This window comes from Vicia villosa, linkage group LG6, assembly GCF_029867415.1.
Source record: "Vicia villosa cultivar HV-30 ecotype Madison, WI linkage group LG6, Vvil1.0, whole genome shotgun sequence".
Taxonomy (NCBI): Eukaryota; Viridiplantae; Streptophyta; class Magnoliopsida; order Fabales; family Fabaceae; genus Vicia; species Vicia villosa.
The window spans coordinates 88,186,851-88,214,588 of NC_081185.1; the positions used below are offsets into that span (position 1 = coordinate 88,186,851).

At 36.9% G+C, this 27,738-nt stretch overlaps 1 long non-coding RNA gene across 6 annotated transcripts; it reads right to left on the reverse strand.

Moving 5' to 3' along the window:
- Nucleotides 1–693: 693 nt before the first annotated feature.
- Nucleotides 694–3,657, reverse strand: LOC131611841 (uncharacterized). Of its 6 annotated transcripts, XR_009287190.1 has the most exons (8): nucleotides 3,139–3,657; nucleotides 2,956–3,057; nucleotides 2,783–2,854; nucleotides 2,155–2,677; nucleotides 1,527–1,591; nucleotides 1,337–1,415; nucleotides 1,142–1,244; nucleotides 694–1,015 (listed from the first exon to the last, which is right to left on the reverse strand). It is a non-coding gene; the product is annotated as an uncharacterized LOC131611841 (long non-coding RNA). The 6 variants fall into 6 exon arrangements; XR_009287188.1 differs by having other exon boundaries at nucleotides 2,155–2,854; XR_009287189.1 differs by having other exon boundaries at nucleotides 2,783–3,057.
- Between the last annotated feature and the right edge of the window lie 24,081 nt (nucleotides 3,658–27,738).

The following is a 27,738-nucleotide window of genomic DNA, read 5'->3' on the forward strand; positions in this document are numbered from 1 at the left end:
TATGATACGCGTATGAGGCAAGGGAATACGCGTATGGGAGCGTATGGACCCTATGATACGTGTATGGCTTCCTGTATGTGAAATTTCTGTTTTGTGATTTTTCCGGAAGGTTCAACGATGTGTAACTTTCGATTTGTAGGCCTGTTTGTATGCTGTTTTAGACTGTGTAAACCTTGTGATGTGATTCTGTGGTTTACTCACTAGTGCAGAAAAGACATTTTACATCGGGCGAAAAATACATTTTACATCGGGTCTGGATCCGATGTAAAGTCAAGTGATGTAATAAATCAAAGACATTTTACATCGGTCAACAGTCCGATGTGAAAAATACACCTACCACATTGGTTGATGGTTATATCTGATGTGAAATAGGAGTTTAATTCTATTTTTTTTAAAATAACTAAAATATTTAACATCGGTTGCCTTAATGGCCCGATGTAAAATACGGGTTTTAACATCGGTTATATTATTGACCTGATGTAAAATATGGGATTTTAAATCGGTTGCAAGACACGTCCAATGTAATATGTTTGCTATCTTTCTTAAAAATTAGGCTATTTTTTAGCGGAATTTCCTGTAATTTTTTTTTTATACCTAATTTTTCATATTTCTCCAACATTACACATACCCGTTATTTTTCATATTTTTGAAGAGTAATTTCATTGCACCACATAGTTAGGATGCACATATATATTTTTCAAAATAAACAATTGATTTACAAAATTATTAATCTACGATACACACAAGTGTACAAAGTAAATTTACACACGGTGGACTACTACAACAACAAATCAAGTGAAAACATACAAAAATATCCCTATTTACACTCATATTTGCACTTTTGACATATTCAACTTGACATTAGGCCTGTAAAAATGGCTAATCATCTCCTAAGGTGATCTCTCATAAAGAATGAATGTCTCATAGCATCCCTTGCAGTAACTCTTTCAAAGGGGTCAAACCTAAGTAGCCCCTGCAATAGATGTATAAGATCTCCAGCCGAATGATCAACATGCTGCATTATAAGGTTCAGCAATTATTATTAAAGAAAACGAGTAAGTTAAAAGCCCAACATGAATATTTCCCATTGTTTTTTAAAGAGTTGAATAGAACTTTTCCATGACCAGATTTGAAAACAAACCTGTAGACGAGAAAGTTTCATTACAACTTTAATATTTACCCTCGAAGTTGCACCTTATGGCCAGTCCCGTCTCCCCCTTCCGACATACTTCGTAGCATGTCGGCTGATCATCATAACAATAAAAAGAAACACAAGTTATTTTGATGCCAATAAAATAACAATCATAGAAAGTTCCTGCAGTAAGCTATTACTTACTCAACTCTCTTCAATAACTGCTGTGGTAATGGACCAAGCACCTCTTCATCATGGCAAGATACTCTAAATTTTTGTGATTCTGAAACAAAGCTTCACCTTATAATAGAAGCATACAAGCCAATTTAAACACAATACTAAAACATAACAAACACTAACTGGTGTTTTCAGAATTATCCAGAATAGAACTTACAGTGCATAACTCGTCTAATATACAACCCACACTCCATACATCACATGGATAGCTCCACCCAAGTCCTACAAAACCATTATCAAAATCAACTATTCAGTTGGCATGAATTGTATTCATGGGTGAGTATTTCCAATTTTGAACTTGTTAATTGTATAAACCATATAGACCCACAATAAAAAAAATTATTCAAACCAAATATTGATAATTGGTTTTCTTTACATTTGAAAATTAATTGATTACAAGAAAGAAAGTGAGAGAAATTGATAGCTACTTTAATTTATATGATCCCTTCCTCTCTTTTTGGATCATAAATTAATCATTACAATGCACAGGAACATTCTTTTGCTACAGAACATCAAATACTAGCTACTGCAGATTTCAAAAAGATCAGGAAGATTGTTCTTACTAGCTATTCGAGCTAAGCATTCGCTGAAAGTGCAGGAAATAAGGTAACCAAGTTTTTGAGTATTCATTTAAGAGTATTTACAAGGGTTTATAATTCTTCAACTTAGTTTTATGTTTAGAATTCTATAACTTATTCATCATTTTCAAAGATAGATTGGCTATAGAAATCTGCTTAAAGGATCTTAAACTTAAATATATGATGAAATCTGCTTAACGTGCGTACCAAGGAATTGTCCTTAGAGTAGAGAAATCAGGCGATATTCTTGTTTCACCAACTGAACCTAAACCAGAACCAGGTGCAGGTCCATCCAGAAAAGAAGGCATTCCCATAACCGCAAATGCTAAACCAACTCCATTCTTCGTAACAACATCATTGAACTCTTTTTAGGAACAGCCTGGAACAAAAATTACACAGCACCTCAGAACATAATTTAAATATAAATAAAAAATCTCTACATTGACGCGAACACAATAGAGAGAACTCACGCGACATCTTTGTTATCCGGAATTATCAACCCATACTATACAAACAAATGAAACATCACTCTTTAAGTGATGTTTCACATTTAGAGATAAAATATTATGTGAACTAACAGCACTGTTAGACAAATTAATCTTATAGAAATTGATTGCATTTCTAGCAAGGATATCTTTTGCAGCTTCCACAGCCTCGGTAACAGAGAGATCTCCATCATTGCATGTATCACGCATAACTGAGAAAACAACTTCGGGAGACTTCGTTGCACCTGCGAATACAGAACTCATTTTGTTAAGCAACAAAAATGATCGAGTATAATCTTCTTTTTCGGTTTCATAGTAGATGTTATGATCGAGCAAAAATTCACGAAGACCCTGAGTAATGTCCATGCTGGTGTGCTACTCTGCAAGATGCACAATGCTAACATGTCTCCAAATCAGTGATTCTAGAAAAAACGACAGTTGAAGATCATTATCAGTTTTCAGAACACCAAGCAACTTTCTTCTGAAATCAGGGTTTAAAAGGGCAAAAGTATCAAAACATGACCAGGAGCCGCAATCTCAGAGTGTTAATCTAAGACGTAGATTTGAGGGAGATCGAACGCAGGGTGTCGTTGCGACGGTCGGATCTTCCCTTTCACTTCTCAATCTGAAGAAACGAAACGAAATGAAGAAGCTGTCATTCAAGCAAATCAAAACCCAATCAAAACCTAACAAAAGGATAACAAACCTGGAATTTTCAATTGATACTAATGGTGACTGAAACGGCGAGTGCAGATGTTGTCAAGGAAGTGGCCAGCGGCGATTGATTCCTATGCAAGGGGAGGGGCGTCCGGTTGTGCCTTGTTGTGCAAAACTGTGGATGCGGCTGGGAGAACAAGGCGGTGTGGAGGTGGGCTGCATGCTGACCTGCAAGTAGAGATTGTAGTCGGTGCGTGTTTGTCGCTGTCGTGACCGAGTTGGGAGGTCGATGGTGTCGGACCTATTGGAGGTTGTCGGAGTCGGTAAGGACAGGGGAGGATTCGATTTTTGAATGAAAAGAAAGATTTTAGTGTTACGAAATTAAATGAAGGGTTTTAGTGAAAAATAAAGGCCCATGAATTGAAATGAAATAAAGGAGGAGGAAGACGAACGGAGGAGTGGGTGGTGACGGCAAGTATGGTTTTGGCAGAAGAATGAGGTTTCAGCCGAAGAAGAAAAAGAAGATTTAGGTCTGTAAAAAGGGACTGGGGTTGTAGGAAAAAATTGTGTTAACATTTTCCACCGGTTTTATATTCCCCTGATGTAAAGGTCTACTGTGCTTAGTAATTAGTATTTCCCATCGGTTATTATCTTTGCCTGATATAAAGACCCACTTTACGTAATATTTCTCACATCGATTAATATTTTGACCCGATGTAAAATCCCTTATAACAAGTATTTCATTTTATTTACAATTCTGCCACCGCTTATTTTTTTTATTTTATTTACAATACTGCCACTGTGTTATACATTTTTCATTTTTTCATATATTTTTTATATCATTGGAAATAAATACCTGATGTAAAATCTTTTGACAAATATTTTTCACATCATATATTTTGATACCTGATGTAAAATCCTTTAAGCAAATGTCATATTTTTAGTAGTGACTGATGATTGATTGTATTGAATGATGTGATGTATATATGAACATGCTTAGTATTGATGATGATGATGATGATGAAATGAGTATAGATGATGCTACTCATAGAACGGTAATGATGAAAGTATGTTATATATATGTTGCATGCATTCCTAAACATGGGCTGAATCCTATATGATGAGAGGATTCAGCGAGGGGCAGAATTCCCATTGTGTGGAATTTGTGCTGGCAGGGCCGAATCTGGATGATGATAGATCGGTCGGTGGATGATTTCCACTGTTGATGATTGGTACCACATGCATAGTGTCAGTTTCATACATGTGCATGATTTGTTTATAGCATGATTGTATATGTTATGTGTTGACTGTCTGTTATCTGTGGATATATGAATGGTGATTTGTCTGAATATGAAACAATTGGGTGAATGATATAACTATGATGTGTTATTATTTATGATGTGATAACATTGGTTAACTGTGATGAGACTCACCCTTACTTGTTGTCATTTTCAGATTGAGGCTAGCGGCGCGACTTGGTGAGGATTAGCTCATAAGTCGGTTTTTAGTTATAGTGTCGGTGTCATGCTCTGGTAGATGTAACACTGGGAACACGTCTGTTTTGAGTTGGTTATAACTCTAATTGGTTTTGTTGATTGAGTCGGATACATTAATGATGAATGTTGACTCTGTGTTTTTAATTCCGCTGTGAAAAACATGATTTTATTTAATGAGTTATAATTTCAGTTGTTTTCAGTGAATGCATGATATGAACCGACGTATGTTTTCTTCATTTTATGAATTGTGATGTCTCTCTACATGTTACTCTGATTTAATAACTGTTATTTGCCGCGGGTTATTAGAGGGGTGTTACAGTAGCCGACTTTATTTCTTTAAAAAATCTATTTAATTACTTGATGAGAATTGAACATTGTGTGCATAGGAGGTAAGTGTGACAATGTATTTGACGTGATGATGAAATGGTTGTGATTATTATTGTGATTGTGGTGAATGCATGACTACTTGAATGATGTTGAAAGCATGTACATACTTATTCAGTGATGTGGTGTTGAGATGAATTGTTCATCGTGATTTGGTGATGTTTTTAAGTATGTTATGTGTGTTTCATTCATTCATATGCATTTGATGTTGGATCCCGGTGATGTTTGGATCGTTGGTGGACATATTTCCCATCGTGCAGAAATTGTGTCGGTGGGCCGTATCTCGATGAGGCGTAGATCGGTTAGGTGGATTGGTTCCACGGTTTATTGGTACCACATGCATAGTGTCGGTTGTGTCATATGCATTTTGTCATAACATGATTGTATGAAATTTTGTGCTATGCCTCGTAATCTATTATGGTGTTAATCTGAATATGTATAATTGGGTGAACGGTATATTATGATGCTTGTTACTTATGAATTGCATAATATTTACTAATTAAGAATGAGACTCACCCTTACATGTTGTCATTTTTCAGATTGAGGAGTAGCGGCATTAGTGCTTGGTGAGGATGACTCGTAGAGTTTATCCGTTTATATTGGGTCGTGTCGGTCATGCTCTGATCTGTAACACTGGGGAAAGATAGTGTTAGAGTTTTTATGAGATTACTTTACCTTATTTGGTGTTGAATTAAATTTCCTTTTGGTTATATTTGATGATGTTTCTTATTCCGCTGCGATAAACATAATTATGTTTTGGTGAACCGTTTCCTAATGAAGCATGACTTTGACCTTAGTTGAATTATCTATTCTAATTAATTGTGGCACACTTGTGTGTATGTTTTTACTCTGATTATTTATTTAAGTTGCCGCGGGATTTAGAAGGGTGTTACAATAGTGGTATCAGAGCATAGTCGGTCGTTTGAGTCAGAGTCTTAGTGTCAGTTAATCCCTCGTATGCGACTAGTGCAAGGTTGACACTATCGATACTTCTCAATCTAATGAATATTGTTTCATATTTAGCAGAACAATGGCCGGAAGAGGTGGACGAAACGACGATGCTATCGCTGAGGCTCTAGGCATGATTGATGGTGTGTTGGGAGGGAATGAAAATGGAGCTATGATTGGTGCTGACAGGCAGCTGAACAGGTTTCAGAGGAACAATCCTCCGTTGTTCAAGGGTACGCATGATCCTGAAGGTGCTCAAAAGTGGCTTAAGGAGATCGAGAGGATTTTCAGAGTCATCGATTGTGCTGAGAACCTGAAAGTGAGGTATGGTACTCATATGTTGTCCGAAGAGGCTGATGATTGGTGGATGGCTACTAGAGCTGAACTAGATGCTGATGGTGTAGCTATTTCCTGGGCTGTGTTCAAGAGAGAGTTTCTGAGGAGGTATGATTTCCTGGGTCAGAGACTACTCCAGAAGATCGTATGATTAAATGAACGAATGAGTTTCTGCCATTATTGATACTGGAGCGACTCATTCGTTCATTTCATTGGATTGTGCCAAACGATTGGGATTAGAAATATCTGTTATTCATGGAAGTATGGTTATTGACACTCCTGCGTCGGGTCCAGTAACTACTTCTTCTGCTTGTTTGAACTGTTCTATTGACATATTTGGTAGAAAGTTTGGAATGGACTTAGTGTGCCTTCCTCTCGAAGGACTTGACATCATATTGGGAATGAATTGGTTGCAATTTAATCGAGTTCATATCAATTGTTTTACGAAGACGATTATCTTTCCTGAAGAGGTTAGCGTTGAAGATTTGACTATGTCAGTCAAATAGATGAATTTGGCTGTCAATGATGGAGCGGTGGTATTTATGTTGTGCTCCTCGATGGAAGTGAAAGGGGGCGATAGCACTGGTGAGCTACGGGTAGTGAATGAGTATCCGGAAGTGTTTCCAGAAGATGTTAGTGAGTTGCCACCTGAAAGAGAAGTGGAGTTTGCTATAGAATTGATTCCTGGAACTAGTCCTGTGTCGATGGCACCGTATCGCATGTCGGCACCGGAATTGACTGAACTGAAGAAACAATTAGAGGAATTGTTGGAAAAGAAGTTTATTCATCCTAGTGTATCACCGTGGGGTGCACCGGTACTGTTGGTTAAGAAGAAAGAAGGTTCAATGAGGCTATGCGTTGATTATAGACAACTGAACAAGGTGACAATTAAGAACCGATACCCTTTGCCAAGGATTGATGATTTAATGGATCAATTGGTTGGAGCTTGTGTGTTTAGCAAGATTGATCTGAGATCTAAATATCACCAAATTCGTGTAAAGGCGGAAGATATTCAGAAAACGGCATTCCGAACGAGGTATGGACACTATGAATATTCTGTTATGCCATTTGGTGTTACTAATGCACCTGGTGTTTTCATGGAGTATATGAACAGGATATTTCACCCGTATCTTGACAAGTTTGTGGTAGTATTCATTGATGACATTCTAATTTACTCGAAGAGTGATGAAGAACATGCAAAGCATTTGAGAGTGGTATTGGAGTTATTGAAGGAGAAGAAATTGTATGCGAAATTGTCTAAATGTGAATTCTGGTTGAAGGAAGTAAGTTTTCTTGGCCATGTAATTTCGAAGAATGGTATTGTGGTGGATCCAACTAAGGTGGGAGCGGTATCTCAGTGGGAGACGCCGAGGAATGTTTCAGAGATTCGTAGTTTTCTTGGCCTGGCAGGTTACTATAGAAAGTTCATTGAAGGATTTTCGAAGTTGGCGTTACCAATGACTAAGTTAACAAGGAAAGGACAAGTATTTGTATGGGATTCAGAATGTGAGAAAGGTTTTCAAGAGTTGAAGAAGAGGTTGACAAGTGCTCCGATCTTGATTTTGCCTAATCCGGCGAAGTCTTTTAATGTGTACTATGATGCTTCACTAATGGGTTTAGGTGGTGTGTTAATGCAAGATAAGCAGGTAGTAGCTTATGCTTCAAGACAGTTGAAAATTCATGAAAGGAATTACCCGACTCATGATTTGGAATTGGCGGCTGTTGTGTTTGTATTGAAGCTGTGGAGACATTATCTTTATGGTTCTCGATTTGAGGTATTCAGCGATCATAAGAGTCTGGAGTATCTCTTCGATCAGAAGGAACATAATATGAGGTAGAGGAGATGGTTAGAATTTCTAAAAGATTATGATTTCGGGTTGAATTACCAACCTGGTAAAGCAAATGTTTTGCGGATGCATTAAGTAGGAAGTCATTGCATATGCCTATGTTAATGGTGCGAGAATTGGATCTAATTGAGCAATTCCGAGATTTGAGTTTGGTATGCGAAAATACTTCCAATAGTGTTAAGTTGGGAATGTTGAAGTTGACTAATGGTATCCTTGAGGAAATTAGAAACGGACAGAAATTTGACGTTGGCTTGGTAGACAAGTTGACATTGATTAACCAAGGTCAAGGAGGTGAATTCTGAATCGATGAGAACGGCGTTATGAGATTTGGAGACCGAGTGTGTGTACCTGATGTTGCTGAGATCAGAAAGAGTATATGGAAGAAGGACACCGAAGTGGATTGAGCATTCATCCTGGTGCTACCAAGATGTATCATGATTTGAAGAAGTTATTTTGGTGGCCTGGAATGAAGAAGGAAATTTCTGAGTTTGTTTATGCTTGTTTAATTTGCCAGAAGTCCAAAATTGAGCATCAGAAACCGTCTGGATTGATGGAACCATTGTTTGTTCTGGATTGGAAGTTGGATGGAATTTCTATGGACTTTGTGTCTGGTTTACCTAGAACGAGCAAGAGTTGTGATTCTATTTGGGTTATTGTAGACCGGTTGACGAAATCTGCTCACTTTATTCCAATAAGAATGGATTATCCGATGGAGAAGTTGGCTCAGTTGTATGTTGAGAAGATAGTGAGTTTGCATGGTGTTCCGGCTAGTATTGTGTCGGATAGAGATCCGAGATTTACTTCTAAGTTCTGGACAGGATTGCAAGAAGCCTTAGGTACTAAGTTGAGGCTGAGTTCTGCTTATCATCCACAGACAGATGGTCAGACGGAGAGGACGATTCAATCGTTAGAGGATTTGTTGTGAGCATGTGTATTGGAAAAAGGTGGTGCTTGGGATAGTTACTTACCTTTGATTGAGTTTACCTACAACAATAGTTATCATTCGAGTATTGGTATGGCTCCGTTTGAAGCATTGTATGGTAGGAGATGTAGAACGTCGTTGTGTTGGTACGAATCTGGAGAGAATGCAGTGGTTGGACCAGAGATTGTGCAACAAACTACAGAAAAGATCAAGATGATTCTGGAGAAGATGAGAGCTTCTCAGAGTTGTCAGAAAAGTTACCATGACAAGAGAAGGAAGGATATTGAATTTAAGGAGGGAGATCATGTGTTCATGCGAGTTACTCCGATGACTGGCATTGGGAGAGCCTTGAAGTCGAAGAAGTTAACTCCGCGTTTCATTGGTCCATTTCAGATTACTAAGAAGATTGGGAAGGTTGCTTATCAGATTGCTTTACCGCTTGCACTCGCTAATTTGCATGACGTGTTCCATGTATCCCAGTTGAGGAAATACATTGCGGATCCGTCTCATGAGATTCAGGTAGATGATATACAGGTGCGAGATAATCTGACTATAGAGACATTACCTATGAGGATTGAAGATCGTAAAGTGAAGCAGTTGCGAGGTAAAGATATAGCAACAGTGAAAGTGGTTTGGGGAGGACCAGCCGGTGGAAATGTTACATGGGAGTTAGAGAGCCAGATGAAGGACTCTTACCCGGAACTTTTCGTCTAAGGTATGTTTTCGAGGATGAAAACTCTTTTAGTGGGGGAGAGTTGTAACACCCCGTAATTTCAATTTATTAATTTAAATTGAATAATTGGAATTTTAGTATTTAATCGGATTTAATTGGAAAATGATGGAGTAAGAGCTATTGGGATTATGGTGTGGTATTAGTAAAAGAGGGGTGCTAATTAGTTAGGCCTTTTACCAAGTTGTGGTTAATTTATTTTATTTTATTTTTCATAAAATAAGAAAAAGAAACCAATTGGGGAGAAAGGAAGAACACGTGAAAAGAGCAAGAGAAGAGAAAGAGGCAAGAACATGGAACCAGAAGGAGAGTATTCAAGAGATTCATCGAGGTAAGGGGGGACTCTTCCTTTTAGTATCTCTTATGTGGTCTTAGGTAATAGGTAGATTGATGTATGGTTGATTCAATTAGATATTGGGATTGTCAGGTTAGGGTGTTCTAATTGGATTGGATTGATGATAATTGTGTGAACTATTTGGTTAATAATGCGTTTTAATGATGTTTTATGGTGTATAATTGAATGTATGATGATTATATGCCTGTGTGTGATTTCTGGAATCGTTTTTGGGTGAAAAGAAGGTAAAATCGCAGGGTCTGTCGCAGACTTGGGGTTTGCTGAAATCGCAGGTCCGCTGAGCGGAGGGGGTCCGCTAAGCGGAGGTCCCAACGTAGGTTGCTTCTGTTGGACGTCGCTTGAGATCCTCTGAGCGGGGGTCTGAAGGATTTCGCTTCTGCCTTGCTCCGCTGAGCGAACCTTGCTGTGTGTGAAATTTCCCAAACTTCAAAATAACGTATCTTTTGATCCGTGAATCATTTCGTAGTGCCGTTTTGGGCGTTGTGCAAGTAATTAAATGTTTTATATGATGAGGGACTAATATGGGGAGTAGCCGACTTTATTTCTTTAAAAACTCGATTTAATTACTTGATGAGAATTGAACATTGTGTGCATAGGAGGTAAGTGTGACAATGTATTTGACGTGATGATGAAATGGTTGTGATTATTATTGTGATTGTGGTGAATGCATGACTACTTGAATGATGTTGAAAGCATGTACATACTTATTCAGTGATGTGGTGTTGAGATGAATTGTTCATCGTGATTTGGTGATGTTTTTAAGTATGTTATGTGTGTTTCATTCATTCATATGCATTTGATGTTGGATCCCGGTGATGTTTGGATCGTTGGTGGACATATTTCCCATCGTGCGGAAATTGTGTCGGTGGGCCGTATCTCGATGAGGCGTAGATCGGTTAGGTGGATTGGTTCCACGGTTTATTGGTACCACATGCATAGTGTCGGTTGTATCATATGCATTTTGTCATAACATGATTGTATGAAATTTTGTGCTATACCTCGTAATCTATTATGGTGTGAATCTGAATATGTATAATTGGGTGAACGGTATATTATGATGCTTGTTACTTATGAATTGCATAATATTTACTAATTAAGAATGAGACTCACCCTTACATGTTGTCATTTTCAGATTGAGAAGTAGCGGCATTAGTGTTTGGTGAGGATGACTCGTAGAGTTTATCCGTTTATATTGGGTCGTGTCGGTCATGCTCTGATCTGTAACACTAGGGAAAGATAGTTTTAGAGTTTTTATGAGATTACTCTACCTTATTTGGTGTTGAATTAAATTTCCTTTTGGTTATATTTGATGATGTTTCTTATTCCGCTGCGATAAACATAATTATGTTTTGGTGAACCGTATCCTAATGAAGCATGACTTTGACCTTAGTTGAATTATCTATTCTAATTAATTGTGGCACCTTTGTGTGTATGTTTTTACTCTGATTATTTATTTAAATTGCCGCGGGGTTTAGAAGGGTGTTACATGTACAACCCATCTAAGTAACCCCACTCGTTTACTATGTTTCGAATGTGAGTCATAGTCCACTTATCTATGTGCTCCTAGAAATAAATGCAGAAACACCACCCATGTAAATCGTTTCACCATCACTTAGCTGAACAAACTCTCCTCTAGGGCAAAAAATAGCTTTAAACGTTACTTTGTGCTGAAATGATATACTGAATGTAAGGAAAAAATTGTATTCAAGTAAGAGAGACATAAATTGGAACTTACCTAAGACGAATCGCTCGGAGCTTCGCTTTTCCCAGCCATGGCTTCGTCTTCTCCCATAGAACCTTTCCAACAATGAACCCTAACTATTCACAGGGGGTAACGAGGAATGTATACTTCTATTTTTTCAATTTTCCTTTTAATTTAAACAAGTTAAATACAAAGTTAGCAGCATCTCAATGCCACATAGACATAAGCACAATACACAATCAGCAAACAAGTAAAAGGGCATGGTGAAAATAGAACCTTTGTTTTATAAGGGTGCATTCACACAAAAAAAATACTTCAAGGGGGAAAATTAAAACTCGTCCTAATGGAAGGAAGGATCGTATATTTAATCCTATCTTAAAAGAAAATTTCTTCCTTTTGCTGATACCATGGTTTCAAAAATGCTAGCTAACACCTACATAACCTTACTAGGTAAAATTAGCAAACTCTCTAGAAAACTCACTAGAGTGATGAACATGACCATGAAACTTCTTCTCCATGACCTATTCAACCTAAATACAATAGCAGAAGCACTGAGGAAGTTGGGTGAATTAAAAAGTTTACATTTTTAGTAACATAATATTGAGTATTTGTACCATAGGGTTTTATCTTCAAAGGTTTGATGAGTGCATTTCATCTTTAATAGAGGTTGCAAATAGTGTCGTTATCGTCTCCATGTTGTGAATAGTGTTGTTATCGTCTTTAACCGCACTAAAGCAATCTGAAGTTCTCTTAAAATGAACTTTGCCCTAACACCTTTTAGCTTCTTTTTTTATTTGTAACATTTAAATCAATATAAAATAAAGAAATTTTAGGTCAACATTTAAACTTCCAGCAAGGCAACTTTTAACGGTTTTTCTTTATAAACTAACGGATGAGATCGATCAACATAAGTAACGGAATATAACTTAATGGAACTCTATTTAACATTTTTTTAGTTAAGGGACCAAAAAGAAACATTGAGTAAAGTTAAGGGAGCAAAAGAGGTATCAGGAAAAAATACTTTGGAGAAACTCAATTAACAATTAAAGAGTTATGATTACGAACACCATGAGTAGGAGTGAAAATAAGTCCGACCAAATACAGAGGCATACATGCTAGCCTACACAGGTTCAGACCAGACTCACACTTTTTTTAAATAGAAAAGGCCAAAGCTTTTTTATAAACCTATTTAGTTAAAAAGGCTAGGCCTCAGGCCCTAAATAAAGTTTTTTAAGCCTATCAAGCCAGCCTATTTAAATAAATATAAATAATTTTTTTATTATCATTATGGTATGTTTGGTACTTTTAATTAAAATACATAAATAAAACTTGATTATCTTGAAGAACTTGTGAAAATAAGATGAAAACACCTGATGAACATTGTTTTCATAAGTTCTCTTAACCAAATAATCTCACAGAACTTATGCTAATAGGTAAGTTAAAATAAGTCAATGCAAACAAAATTTTAGTCTCTTGGTCTTTTAGTTAGTTAGCCTATTTAAACATTATTTTAGTTACTTTTTACACATGTCTAAACAAACGGGCTAATCAGACCTTCAAAAAGGCTAGACTCAGGCCTAAAAATAAGCCTACGACAGGCTACAAGCCAGACTTAGGCTTATGTTTGTTGACAGGTCAGACTTAGGCTTGACAAGTCATCCACCACATCCAACTGTTTCAAGTCAACCATTTTTTTCTTAGCAAGGAGTTAAACTGGGGACCTCTAATAAAGAATATTGATTGTATTTGACCTTTTCAAAATGATTTTAGAGAGATGCCACATAGGGAAATGAGATGATGTCGCACAAATGAATTACAAGTGTTAACATATGTCGTGATATAATTCATCGCTTTAGAATATATATATATATATATATATATATATATATATATATATATATATATATATATATATATATATATATATATATATTGTAAATCTTATAATTATCAATGCACTACCTTTCCAATGAACGCAATACATTCTCAAAACATCGTGTTCGTGCCAAAACACAATAGAATCTCACCAAAAAAATTCTAACATTTTGAGTCCATCTTCACTTTATCACCTAAACTTCCTCACTTAGGCTATGTTTCGATACAGTAAAATGGATGAAGCAAAATGGAGCGGAACAAAGTGGAATAGAGTGGAGTGATGCGAAACAAATTAGAATAAAGATGTCATTCCATTATTTGTGTATTTCACAACAGAGTATAACGATTTTCTCATTCCTCCCAAATGATAGAATCAAATGCTGAAAAACTTAACTTAATTGAATAAGAAACAACCAATATAAAGGCTTACACAATATCACACGATCTCCCTAACTACCCGCTAAATGTGTGGAACAATTTATTCCTTCCTAAAGTCTAGGAACTAACTTTGTCTGAAACAAATAAAATAGCTAATGCATACTAATGTGCTACAAGGCACTTAATTTAATTAAAATAAACCACAAAAATACTAATTTTAACATCTCCTCATAAACTGAAGTGATCAATTCAATTTAACTTCGGTGCATCACATATCCCTAGCTTCTTTCTGACTCCTTGGAAGGTTCTTGTGTCAAGTGGATTAGTAAATATATCAGCAAACTGCTTGTGCATGCTACAAAACCTTAATTACACATATTGTTAGAACAAGAAATGTTCTGATCAATATTCTTAGTTTTGATGATAACATTATGCATGAATTTGGTATAAGACAATGTGGTACTCCAATCCTTTAAGTTTTCCATTTCTGGAAATATATATAGAGTATGCACAACTCAGCGTTCAGAAGCACTGACCCAGAAAGTTATGGATGGCATCATCAGAACATGGTCTAGAAAGACATCAGAAGATGATCCTGCAGAATCAGAACATGAACTGGAAAGCATCAGAAGATGGCAGTCAGAAGTACAAGCTCTGAAACTCTGATGGTATCACGCTTAAAGCACTTCAAAGTCAGAAGACAGAAGATGCTCTGCACCAAAGCTGATGACTCTGATATTCAAACGTTGTTATCTATAAAATCTAAGTCTAGAAAAAAGTACAAGATGAAAGAACTTTGTAATATCTTAGTGAGTGATAAGAATTAGAACTTAAGAGAAATATCACTTAGTGTGATTACATCTTTATTAGAAACAATCTAAACTCTTGTAAACATTTATTTTACATTGATTGTAAAGAAATTCCTAGGGTCATCAAGTTGTGATCAGGATACTCTAGAAGACTTAGAGTGTGTCTAAGTGGATAACCATTGTAATCAGTTGGATTAGTGGATTAAATCCTCGTTTGAGGGAAATCACTTTAAAGGGGTGGACTGAAGTAGTTTGGTTAACAACGAACCAGGATAGAAATCATTGTGTTGATTATTTTTATCTTCCAAGTTTTTGAGTTACACTTATTCAATTCCCCCCCCCCCGTTCTAAGTGTTTTTCTATCTTTCAGTTGGCATCAGAGCGTCGGTTCTAGGTGCAAGCACTTAACCGTGATAGACAAAATATTCAGGGAGAAAAACACAAAATGGTTGATCCAATAATTCCAACTACTTCTACTGAGCAAAACAACAATGGTAACAATGGAAGTAGTAGCTTCAATGGTTATAATAGACCACCAGTCTTTGATGGAGAAAATTTTGAGTATTGGAAAGATAGACTTGAAAGTTATTTTCTATGTCAAGATGGTGATCTATGGGACTTAGTGTTGAATGGTTACAGACATCCTGTAAATGCTCGTGGAGTCAAGATTACAAGACAAGCAATGAGTGATGACCAAAAGAAAGAATTCAAGAATCATCATAAGTCAAGATATTAAATGTTATATCTCATGCTGAGTATGAGAAGATAACAAACAGAGAAACAACTCATGATATCTTTGAATCTCTAAAGACGACTCATGAGGGAAATGCTCAAGTTAAGGAGACAAAGGCCTTAACTCTAATCCAGAAGTATGAAGCATTCAAGATGGAGGAAAATGAGAACATTGAAGCAATGTTTTCAAGATTCCAGACTCTGATTACTCGATTGAGAGTGCTTGATAAAGGCTACACCAAAGCTGATCATGTAAAGAAGATCATCAGAAGCTTACCCTGAAGATGGGGACCCATGGTGACTGCATTCAAGATTGCCAAGAACTCGAATGAAGTGTCTCTTGAGGAGATGATTAGTGCCTCAAAAGAAAGGTAAGTATATTGCATTAAAATCTAATAATAAAAAATGCACTAACGCTTTTCAGGCAGAAGAAGAAGATTCTGATGAGTCACAATCAGAGGAAGAAGAAGATGAATTATCTCTCTTATCAAGAAGAGTAAATCAACTATGAAAGAGCAAGCAGAGAAGGTTCAAGAACTTCAAGAGGCCTGAGAAGGGAGAATCTTCTAAGCACAGAAGATCTGGCAAGAAGAAGGTGACGTGCTATGAATGCAAGGAACCTGGACACTACAAGAATGAATGTCCAAATCTTCAGAGAGAAAAGCCCAAGAAAATATTTGAAAAGAAGAAAGGCTTAATGGCTACTTGGGATGACTCAGATTCTTCTGATCAAGAGTCAGACTCTGAGGATGAGCAAGCAAACATAGCACTGATGGCCACTATTGATGAAGAATCAGAATCTACATCAGACTCAGATTCTGAAGAGGTATTTTATGAACTTTCTAGAGATGATTTAGTTTCCAGCTTAACTGAACTTCTGGAAGTTAAGAGTCAGCTTAGTATCAAATACAAAAAGCTCAAAAAGCTCTTTGCATCTGAAACTAAAAGACTTTAAATAGAAAATTATGAACTGAAAGAAAAAGTTTTAAAACTATCTAAAGATGTTGAACCATCTTCAAGTTCAGAAAAGTCTATTCCAAGCACTAACAATATTATAATGGAAAATGACTTGAGTTTCAGAAAGTTTCTATCTAGAGGTATAGGCAGAAATCAGCTAGCCTCTATGATATATGGTGTAAGTGGAAACAAGAGAATATGCATAGGCTATGAGGGTGAAACCCCATATAAACCTGAACTTGTTGATGAGATGATAATCAAATGCAAGCATTTGTATGAAAAATTCAAGTATGGCCATTCTCATGATATAAAGAACACATCACATTCTAAGAGTTTCCACATAACACACACAAAGAAACATGCCATTAAACACTATGGAAAATATTATTTAAAACCTCATGAAAAATCTCAGTTCAACCAGAACTTGAGAAGGACTAACCCCAAAGGACCCAAAAGAATGTGGGTACCTAAGGATAAGATAATTCCTGTTGCAGATCTCCTTGAAATCTCAAAAGACAAACATGTCATGGTACTTGGACTCTGAATGCTCATGTCACATGACAGGAAGAAAGTCTATGATCAAAGACCTGGCACTTAAATCTGCTGGAGAAGTAAAGTTTGGAGGAAATCAGAAGGGAAAAATCATTGGCTCGAGAACCATATGTATTGGTAACTCTCCCTCTATAATCAATGTTCTTTTAGTAGATGGTTTAGCTCATAACTTATTGTCCATAAGTCAATTAAGTAACAATGGTTATGACATAATCTTTAATCAAAAGTCTTGTAAAGCTATTAGTCAGAAGGATGGATTTATCCTATTTACAGGCAAAAGAAAGAACAACATTTATAAGATTGATCTTTTAGATCTTAAGAATCAAAAGCTTACTTTCCTTCTATCTGTTAGTGAAGAGCAGTGGGTCTGGCACAGAAGATTATGTCATGCTATTTTGAGAAAGATCTCTCAGATTAACAAACTCAATCTGGTCAGAGGACTCCCTAATCAGAAATATAAATCAGATGCTCCTTGTGAAGCATGTCAGAAAGGGAAGTTTTCAAAACCTGCATTCAAGTCTAAAAATGTTGTCTCTTTCTCTAGGCCACTAGAACTTCTGCACAATGATCTTTTTGGCCCAGTCAAAACAACATCAATCAGAGGGAAGAAATATGGATTAGTCATTGTAGACGACTATAGCAGATGGAAATGGGTAAAGTTCTTGAAACACAAGGATGAGTCACATACTGTGTTCTTTGACTTTTGCACTCAGATTCAATCTGAGAAGGAATGTAACATCATAAAGGTCAGAAGTGATCATGGTGGTGAATTTGAGAACGGATTCTTTGAAATTTATTTCAAAGAAAATAGTATTGCCCATGATTTCTCTTGTCCTAGAACTCCACTGCAAAATGGAGTTGCAGAACGAAAGAATAGGACTCTACAAGAAATCGCCAGAACCATGATCAATGAAACCAATATGGCTAAGCATTTATAGGCATAAGCAATTAACACAACATGTTATATTCAAAATAAAATCTCTATAAGACCAATTCTAAATAAGACTCCTTATGAATTGTGGAAGAATAGAAAGCCCAACATTTCTTATTTCCACCCATTTGGATGTGTATGTTATACTCTTAACACTAAAGATCATCTGCATAAGTTTGATTCTAAAGCTCAGAAGTGTTTCCTTCTTGGATATTATGAACGCTCTAAAGGCTACAGAGTATACAATACTGAAACACTGATAGTTGAGGAATCAATCATTATCATATTTGATGATAAGCTTGGTCTTGAAAAGTCAAAGCAGTTTGAGAATTTTGCAGATATAGATATCTCTAACTCAAATCATGAAGAACCCAAGAGTAAGGAGGTATCAGAAGATCAAGTTACAGCTTCATTAGAGAATCTTAGAATGTCTGAAGAGCCAACACTCAGAAGATCTTCTATACTTAACTCTGCTCATCTAGAAGATGTTATCATTAGAAAGAAAGATGATCCCATCAGAATAAGAGCATTCCTTAAGAACAATGCAGAATGTCAATTTGGTCTAGTATCTCTAGTCGAGCAAACTTCTGTTGATCAAGCTCTGGAAGATGCTGACTGGATAACTGCCATGCAAGAAGAGTTAAATCAGTTCAACAGGAATAATGTCTGTGATCTGGTTCCAGGACCTATAGGATTTAACATCATTATAACAAAATGGGTCTTCAGAGACAAGCTGAGTGAGAAAGGTGAAGTTGTAAGAAACAAAGCCAAACTGGTTGCTCATGGCTATAGTCAGCAAGAAGGTATTGACAATATAGAAACCTTTGCACCAGTGGCCAGGTTAGAATCTATTCGCTTATTAATTTCATTTGCCACTCAGAATAACATCACTCTGTATCAGATGGATGTTAAGAGTGCCTTTTTAAATTGTTATATAGATGAATAAGCATATGTCCATCAACCTCCTGGTTTTGAAGACTCTAAGTCTCCAGAACATGTTTTTAAACTATAGAAGTCATTATAGGGACTAAAGCAAGCTCCCAAAGCTTGGTATGTGTCATACCCCAATTTTTGACCCTAAGATCCTGTATCATTCATATCCCAATCACTAATCAAGAGCTTCACTTGGAAGTTTTGTTTATGGTGTTGCACTCACCTCATCAATAAGAGGGACCATCAAGCACCAATGATTGTTTATCTTGTATGCATATTATACTAACCCAAATACCAAAAACATTGCTTTGTTTCTTTGTAGGCTTTTGTTTTGTAGGTACCAAGCCAAGACATGCAATAAACAAGGCATTTTTCACATTTTTGACTGGTGAAATCGATTTCCCTACTGGGTAAATCGATTTCCCTGCAGCAATCTTCAACAAAATCACATTCTGAACAGCATGAAATCGATCCCTCCTGGGTAAATCGATTTCCCTAGTGTATTTTGCGCCAAATTCTCTTCTGGAACAGAGTGAAATCGATTTCACTTCTGGGGAAATCGATTTCCTTAAGGCGAAATTCCAAAAAATATAAGGAGGGAAGCTTGACATCATTTTGGCACCTTTTTCTTTGATCATTTTGATCATTTTACCAATTTTCCACCTCATCAAAATTAACCCCTTCATTAAACCCACTTAAACCTCATTTTACCATTTCTTACCATTTAAATGCCACTTTAATAACCAATTAAACACAAGCTAACTACCAAATGCAAAAAGACCAAACTACCACTACTCTTGATCTCATCCTATAAATAGAGCCCACTACTCTCTCATTTCTCAAGCTTTGAGAGCCAAAAAATCCCTTGCAATTTCTCTCCTCATCCTTACCAAATTCACCAAAGCTCTTTTTCTTTCATAAAGTTTGTGAGTCACATCTTGAACCTCACTAACTTTGAGCTAAACCACCATCCATTTCACTATTTTTTCTTCAATTGTTGAGAGATCAAGATTTGTGTTGGTGATTCTTGAAGTAGATCTAAGTTTTGTTCAAGATTTGGTAATTTTCTTCATCCTTTTTGTATATCATAATGTGATTCTTTGTTGCTTGTGTTCAATGCATATTTGATGCTATATTGGTGCTATTTGATGGTGATTTGATGGTGATTTGATGGAAAATTCGTGCTCCAATTGATGTGTGATCATAAGGCGTTTGTATGTTTGTTCAAGTCAAGTTTCATGCCTTTAAATGCTGTTTTGCTGAAATTTACACTGAGGAAATCGACTTCCTTAAGGCTGAAATCGATTTCCTGCTGAACGTAACTTGTTTTTCTGAAAAAAACTGCACTATGGAAATCGATTTCCCCCTGCATGAGATCGATTTCCAGCAGGTAGAATGTGGTTTCTTGCCTTTTTTGTACTTGTTTTGGCTTCCTTCTTCCTACACTTCATTAATATCATTGGATCTAGGGTGTTGATAGGTTTGAAATGACCTAATCCACCAAAATGGATGAATGATATTAATGATAGTGTGAGTTGATTATCTTTTGTGTTTTCATTCTTTTCATCTTATTTTTCTTTTGATCGATGAAAGTCTTAATATCTTGAGAATTCTATGGATTGTTAATGAAGACTAGATCAATTTGTTTTCATTCTTATCTTTTCATCTTATTTTCTTTTGATCGATGAAAGTCTTAATATCTTGAGAATTCTATGGATTCTTGATAAAGGCTAGATCAATTTGTTTTCATTCTTATCTTTTCATCTTATTTTCTTTTGATCGATGAAAGTCTTAATATCTTGAGAATTCTATGGATTCTTGATAAAGGCTGGATCAATTTGTTTCCATTCTTATCTTTTCATCTTATTTTTCTTTTGATCGATGAAAGTCTTAATATCTTGAGAATTCTATGGATTCTTGATAAAGACTAGATCAATTTATGTTTTCATTCTTATCTTTTTCATCTTATTTTCTTTTGATCGATGAAAGTCTTAATATCTTGAGAATTCTATGGATTCTTGATAAAGACTAGATCATTTCTTCTTCTCCTTCTTATTTCTTTTGATTGATGATCTTGATACATGGAGAATTCTCCTACATTTGTCCCGGCTCGATAAAAAGATCAAATATGGAAGAGAATTGTATGCGGTTGATTTATGACTTATGGAAATTTATCGTGTAGTCGCTATGATTTTATCAAGCTTCTGATAAGTTTCCGTTGACCTTAAATTCGAGTACATCCTTCACTCACCATCGATCTTCATTACTAACTTTGATAACATACTTGACAAGTTTCAAGATGGTTATCTTTAACATCTAACAACTAACTTTAATTTCCGCAATTTTTTATATTGCTCTTTATATTTCTCGCTTTATCGCTTTATTTTATCATTTCATCATATTTACATTCCGCTATTTTCTCTTTGTCCACTTGGACCTATGTTTATGTTTCCGCTATTTTCTCTTTGTCCACTTGGACCATACTTTACTTTTATGCTAAAACACTAATAAATAACAAAAATCTAAAAAACACATAAGGCTCTCTTTGGACTATTGGTTACTATCCCTAGCATTTTGGAGATTCGGACTTATGGACCTAGTGCCTCTGGACTCTTATTCTATTATTACTCTGTGATTGTTCTGTCTGTCTGGCATTGGATTGTTGTCTGTCTGTATGTGCAGGTATTTCCTTGAAAGCCCTTGATGGTTAATTCCAAGGCATTGAGATAAGAATTTTACCCAAAAAACAGCCGTTACTCTGCCCGATTTTCGTCATAATCTTAATGTGCTTAATGAAAAGTGGTGCTAAGATAATAAGTTCATCTGGATCCCCCAAGTGTTAATGTGTTGGTATTGATAATTCCAAAGGATGGGAAAACTACCTTGACTCTTAATGTCAAGTGTTGGCTTCTTATTTCGGTTAGACCGTTTCTTTCCTTAGCTTTTATTTTATGCATTAGGTTAGCCTCTTCATCTCCTCCCACTTCTTAGATTTTCAAAATCTTCTCCCTTTTTCCAAAATATTCTTATGTTTGTAAAAACCTTTTCAAAACCTTTTTTTTCTAAAACATATCTTTTGCCCTTAGTGGCTTTTCTTCAAAAGTTTAGACACCGTTAATTGTCCAAACGAGTGGTTATACCCCACGATTTTGAAATTGATTGATAAAATAAGATCTTTTCCGCGTGAGAGAGCTAGTGGCATACTCGTTGATTTTATCCGAGTCGGAGCCCTTCTTTCATTTGCGATGCAAAGAACTTGTTTGTTCTCATGCTCAAAATCAATGGCTGAGTATTTCTCTCCGACGACAATAAAGTGTTTATCCGTTTTTAAAACTGGTTTCCCTTTAAGCGAATTACATTAGCTCTGACTTCTCCATTGCACCGAGGAGGTATGTAGGCCCAAAGCTTAACGCTTTGCCGAGCTTATTTTAAAAAATAAAATAAACCCTACACATACACAGATTTTGAAAAAGGTTCCTGTGGAATACCACAGATATGAGGGGTGCTTTAAACCTTCCCCTCATATAATCAACACCCGTACCTGAAATCTCTTTCTTGTTTTTTAAAACAAAACTTTGGGTTTTACGTTCTTTTCCCTTTTCCTTTGAAAAAATAAAGCGCGGTGGCGATTTCAAATGGAATATTGATTCGAGTCAATCCCATGGCTTCGATATCAGATTTTCCCCGCTACAGAAAAATGGCGACTTCACTGGGGATCCAGTTTTAAGTGTGTTAAGCCTATTTTTGCTTATCTGTGTGTTTTTATCTGTATATATTGTTGTGTGCTTTGTGTGTTTATCTTCTTTTTTTTCTTTTTGGTGCTCGATGGTTCCTCTGTGATGAGACAAGGTTCTAACCCGAACTTTGGTGAGTAACTTGAGATAGGAGGTGGTAAGACCAATAGTCGCATGTCAGGAGCAATCCTTACCATGAGCGTCATATGGTGGAACCCCAATCAGTGGAGGCCTCATGGAAGGTAGTAGAGGTTGTTACGAATCATCGTGATAACGCTATTACTTTCAATAGTGAGTGTCCGTAGAAGCTGAATGGCCTAGAACCTTTTTAACCAATCTAAGCCTTTTTAGGATGTAGTGCAGAAACAAGATCAAGTACCAATTTGAGCTTGTTGTCATGCGATACTACGCTCAGACGAGGTCTTTTTAGGCATATTATTGGCGCCCATGAGCAATTGTGCGTGCCAGTAATATCCGAAAGAAGATTGAAAACTCTGGGAACCTTTGTAGAACCCGATTGGCAGGTAAAAAATTCCCTAGATCACTCCTTGTGGGATGGGTAGACCCATGGCTCCATGCTCGTGACGTCGAACCTAAGAACCTGGACTGTGTGATTTTGTGTGATTTGATGTGATCTTGTGTGCTCTTGATTGTGATTGATGCATAAACCATGCATTCATGCATTCATAAAAATAACATTCACAAATGGTTTTCAAGGAACTTAGAGACATTTTTTGTAAACATCACAGGTACCATGGATCAAAAGAGAAGCATCAAGAAGTACACTTTCAGAAGTTCAAGTGCAAAGGAATTGAAAGAGCTAGCAACTTTGGTTCCTAATATTGACAACTTCAAAAACCGTTATGGGAAATTGATCTCTATCTTGAAGACCAAAGTGGAAAAGGGAATTCTTGAGACTCTTGTGCAGTTTTATGACCCGGTTTATCGTTGTTTCACCTTTCCCGATTATCAGCTTATGCCCACTTTGGAGGAGTATTCTTATTGGATTGGTTTGCCAGTTACGAACGATATACCGTTTAGTGGCCTGGAGAAGGAGCCTCAGGTTGATGAGATAGCAGAGCTTCTTCAGTTGAAAATATCAGATGTGAAAGCAAATATGACTAAAAAAGGAGGAATTTGGGGGTTGACTTCCAAGTTTTTGATTGGAAAGGCTTCTATGTTGGTTAGTAAAGGAAGTATGATTGCTTTTGAGACATTTCTGGCCTTGCTCATCTATGGTTTGATACTCTTTCCCAACATTGACTACTTTGTCGATGTTAATGCTATTCGGATTTTCATTATTGGGAATCATGTGCCTACTTTGCTTGGAGATACTTATCATTCCATTCACCATAGGAATGATAAGAAAGGTGGACTTATCAACTGTTGCACTCCGTTGCTCTATAAGTGGTTTATTTCGCACTTACCTCAAGCTAAGAGTTTCTTGAACAATCCTGATGGTCTCTCATGGTCTCAAAAGATCATGCCTCTTACTAATGGGAATATACATTGGTACAATTCTGCTTATGACATTGGTGAGATTATTGATAGTTGTGGAGAATTCTCTAATGTACCTCTTCTTGGTATACAAGGAGGAATTACCTACAACCCCATTCTCGCAAGGCGTCAATTTTGCTATCCCATGAAGGAGAGACCCGCTAATATTCTTGTGTCAAGAATCTTCTATCTTAATCAAGATGGAAATTCGGATATGAGAAATTGGTTTATGCGTGCTTGGCACCATGTTGATAAGAAGAGACATTTGGGAACGAAACAATGTGTTGCTCTCAAAGACTACACTGATTGGGTTCAAGCTAGAGCTCATACTTTTCAGATGCCTTATTTGCTTGAAGAGCCTTCTCTACTCGTTACTCCACCATTGTCTTTCACTACTCCTGTTGAAAGTAGTGAGGAACATCTAGGGCTCGTGGCTAAGTTGAGAGCGGAAAGAGATGCTTTGGAGTTTGAGAACAAAGAATTGAAGATACACTTGAAAGAAAAAGATGAAATGCTTGATATCCAAGATGGTTGGTTGTTGGAAAAGGATGATCAGATTCGTCATCAAGAAGAGTTACTTCAACAACATGGTGAAAAGCGAAAGAGACAACAAGAAGATTCAGTGGCATGGAAAGAAGTTGCTGATAAGTTGATGGTCGAGAATGCTCATTTGAAAGCCTTTTATGAAGATGAATTGGAGAAGCTCCGTCGGAAGCTGCAGAGAGGAGATGGATCTTCGTCAGAAGTGTTCCCTTTTAGTTTTTAGCTTTTCCTTTGTTTTGTAATTTTGGATCTTTGAATCCTTTTGTATGCTTTTCCATTACTAATGAAAGAATATTGTTATGTTTTGTAATGTTTTTTGTTAATGTTTACAATTAATGTCTTAAAAGTTCCTTGAAAACCAAAAATAAAAATCATTTGCATTGCATTTCATGCATCATTCTGCATTTTGGTCTTGCTTCCGAGAGTATTCCCGAGGTCTTATTCAGTGTTCTTCATACAGAATCAAGTTGTCTCACCGGTATAACACTCGAGCTAACTGCAAGAAGAAGATGGAAGGTCTTGAACAAGAGAATCGTGAGCTACGTGAAGAGGTTGTTACATTGAGATCTGGTGTGGATCGTCTCACTGCTCTAGTGGAGACACTGATGGCTGCTAAGAATCAGAATCAAGTTCCTCCTCCCAATGCCCAAGCTCAGGGCCAGACCACTGTGATTTCTGAAATTGCTGCTACAACAATTCCTGCAATTCCTGTTGGTGCTACTCAGCAACGTATGCCTAATGGATATCTCTGGGGCATGCCTGAAGGTTATTTGTCTGTTCCTGAGATGACTCGTCCGTTGACTCCTGTTATGGTCAACACATCTCCTATTGTTCATACTGCTCCAAGTGAAATTCATGACAGAATGGACGGTTTCCAAGATCAGTTTGAAGAACTGTAGAAAGAGATGAAAGCTTTGCGTGGGAAAGAACTGTTTGGAAAGAACGTGCATGATCTTTGCCTTGTTCCCAATGTGAAAGTACCTGCTAAGTTCAAACTGCCTGAATTCGAGAAGTATAAGGGAAATTCCTGTCCTCAGGCACACCTGGTGATGTATGTGAGAAAGATGTCCACTCACAGTGATGATCAACGTCTGTTGGTTCACTATTTCCAAGACAGTTTGACTGGAGCTGCTTCTAAGTGGTATATGGGCCTTGATAGCACCCATATTCGCACTTTCAATGACTTTGCTGAGGCGTTTGCGAAGCAATACAAGTATAATGTGGACATGGCTCCTGATAGGGATCAATTGCGAGCTATGATGCAGAAAGAGAAAGAATCCTTCAAGGAATATGCTCAGAGATGGCGTGAGGTTGCCGCCCAAGTTGTGGTGGTCGTTTTCTTTACCTCCCCGTTTCACTTGGGAGGACGGCACGCTAAACCCTTCACGCGAAATTTGGAAGGAGAATGCGCCCGTGGTGGGATGAATTTTATTTCAGTTCTTCCTACGATATCACACGAACTTTCTTATTTGTCCTACGAGTAGGAAAGGGAAAAAAAGATCTCAACTAAACCCTAGGAGTTTGCTAAGTGTGGGGATTTCACCTAGACTAGAAATTCTGGAGTCCGGGAAGTCGGTTATACATAGGGAAGTGTTTAAACACCCTACATATCTGTAGTACTCTACAGGAACCTTCTCTGTGTCATTGTGTTTGTGTTTATTGCTAATGATTGGGAAAGTTTCTCCTTTGTATTAGGAGAGAGAATTGAATTAATTTGAAAAGACAGACAGACAGACAAACTGACTATTTTTGGTATTTTATTAGCTCGCTGAGATTCCTCGTGAACCCCATGCCTACATATCCCTAGTGGAAGTCAGAGCTTAATGTAGTTCGGGGAACTAACTAGGGAAATTAATTGTTTTTGGTGCCTTGCTTGAAGCTCAAGGTTGAAGCTTGGAATTAAATCTCTGTTTACAGTAAAGAGACATGAAATTATCTCTACAGAGAGGTATTTATACTATTCTACCACAAACATTTAAAGGAGTGACAGAATAACTGAATTCATTTCATTCAAGAGGGGGACCTTACTTGTGTATGTGCAAGTATACCAGTCAAATGCCTCTTAAATGAAAGAAAGATGCTCATCCAAATTAGGGAAAGTTACCACATGTCTGGGTTTTACTGCCAGCTCATGCCTTTCAAAATCCTAAATGGGAGACTTGATTAAAATTGAATTTGAAATTGAAATGTTTGTTTGTTTGAATGTGGTAGAGTAGTAAAAATATCTCTCTATAAAGATAAGCTATGTCTATCTACTGTATAAAAGATTTGACTTTAGCTGACTTGTACGAGGCCCAAGTTTGAGGCTTTTGATTAATTAATTATTATTATTGACTCTGGGAGATGGCTCCACTGGGGGTTAATTACAGGGTATTTTTGTGTTCTGTACAAAGCCCAGAATTGAGGCTGACTCTACTTAGGGAGACTCTATTTGTGTGCCTTGTACAATGCCCAAGGTTGAGGCTGACTCTTGAGGATAATTGAATGAATGACTCTATTTTATGTGCCTTGTACAAAGACCAAGGTTGTGGCTGACTGTTGCTAGAGAAAACATTATTTTCTGCCTTGTACAAAGCCCAAGGTTGTGGCGGACTCTTAAATGAATTAAGTATGGATGACTATATGGGGAAAGATCCTAAGTGTTAGGAATCTTTGACACATGAAAAATATGGTTTATCTGCCTTGTACAAAGCCCAAGGTTGTGGCTACTGAGTGATGAAGGACTCACTGGGGAGACTCTATTATCTGCCTTGTACAATGCCCAAGGTTGAGGCTGACTCTTGACAGGGGAGTTTTATTGTTTGGGTGCCTTGTATGAAGCCCAAGGTTGAGGCTAACTGTTTTTGTTGGTTTTGACTCTACTGAGGAGGTTTTATTTATTAAAAGACTGTTTTTTCTTTGGAAGCTAACCCTTTCCAGGGATTTTGACTCAGCTGGTGAATTTGTCTGTTAAAAGACTGACTTTATCATGTTTTTTGGAGGCTGACC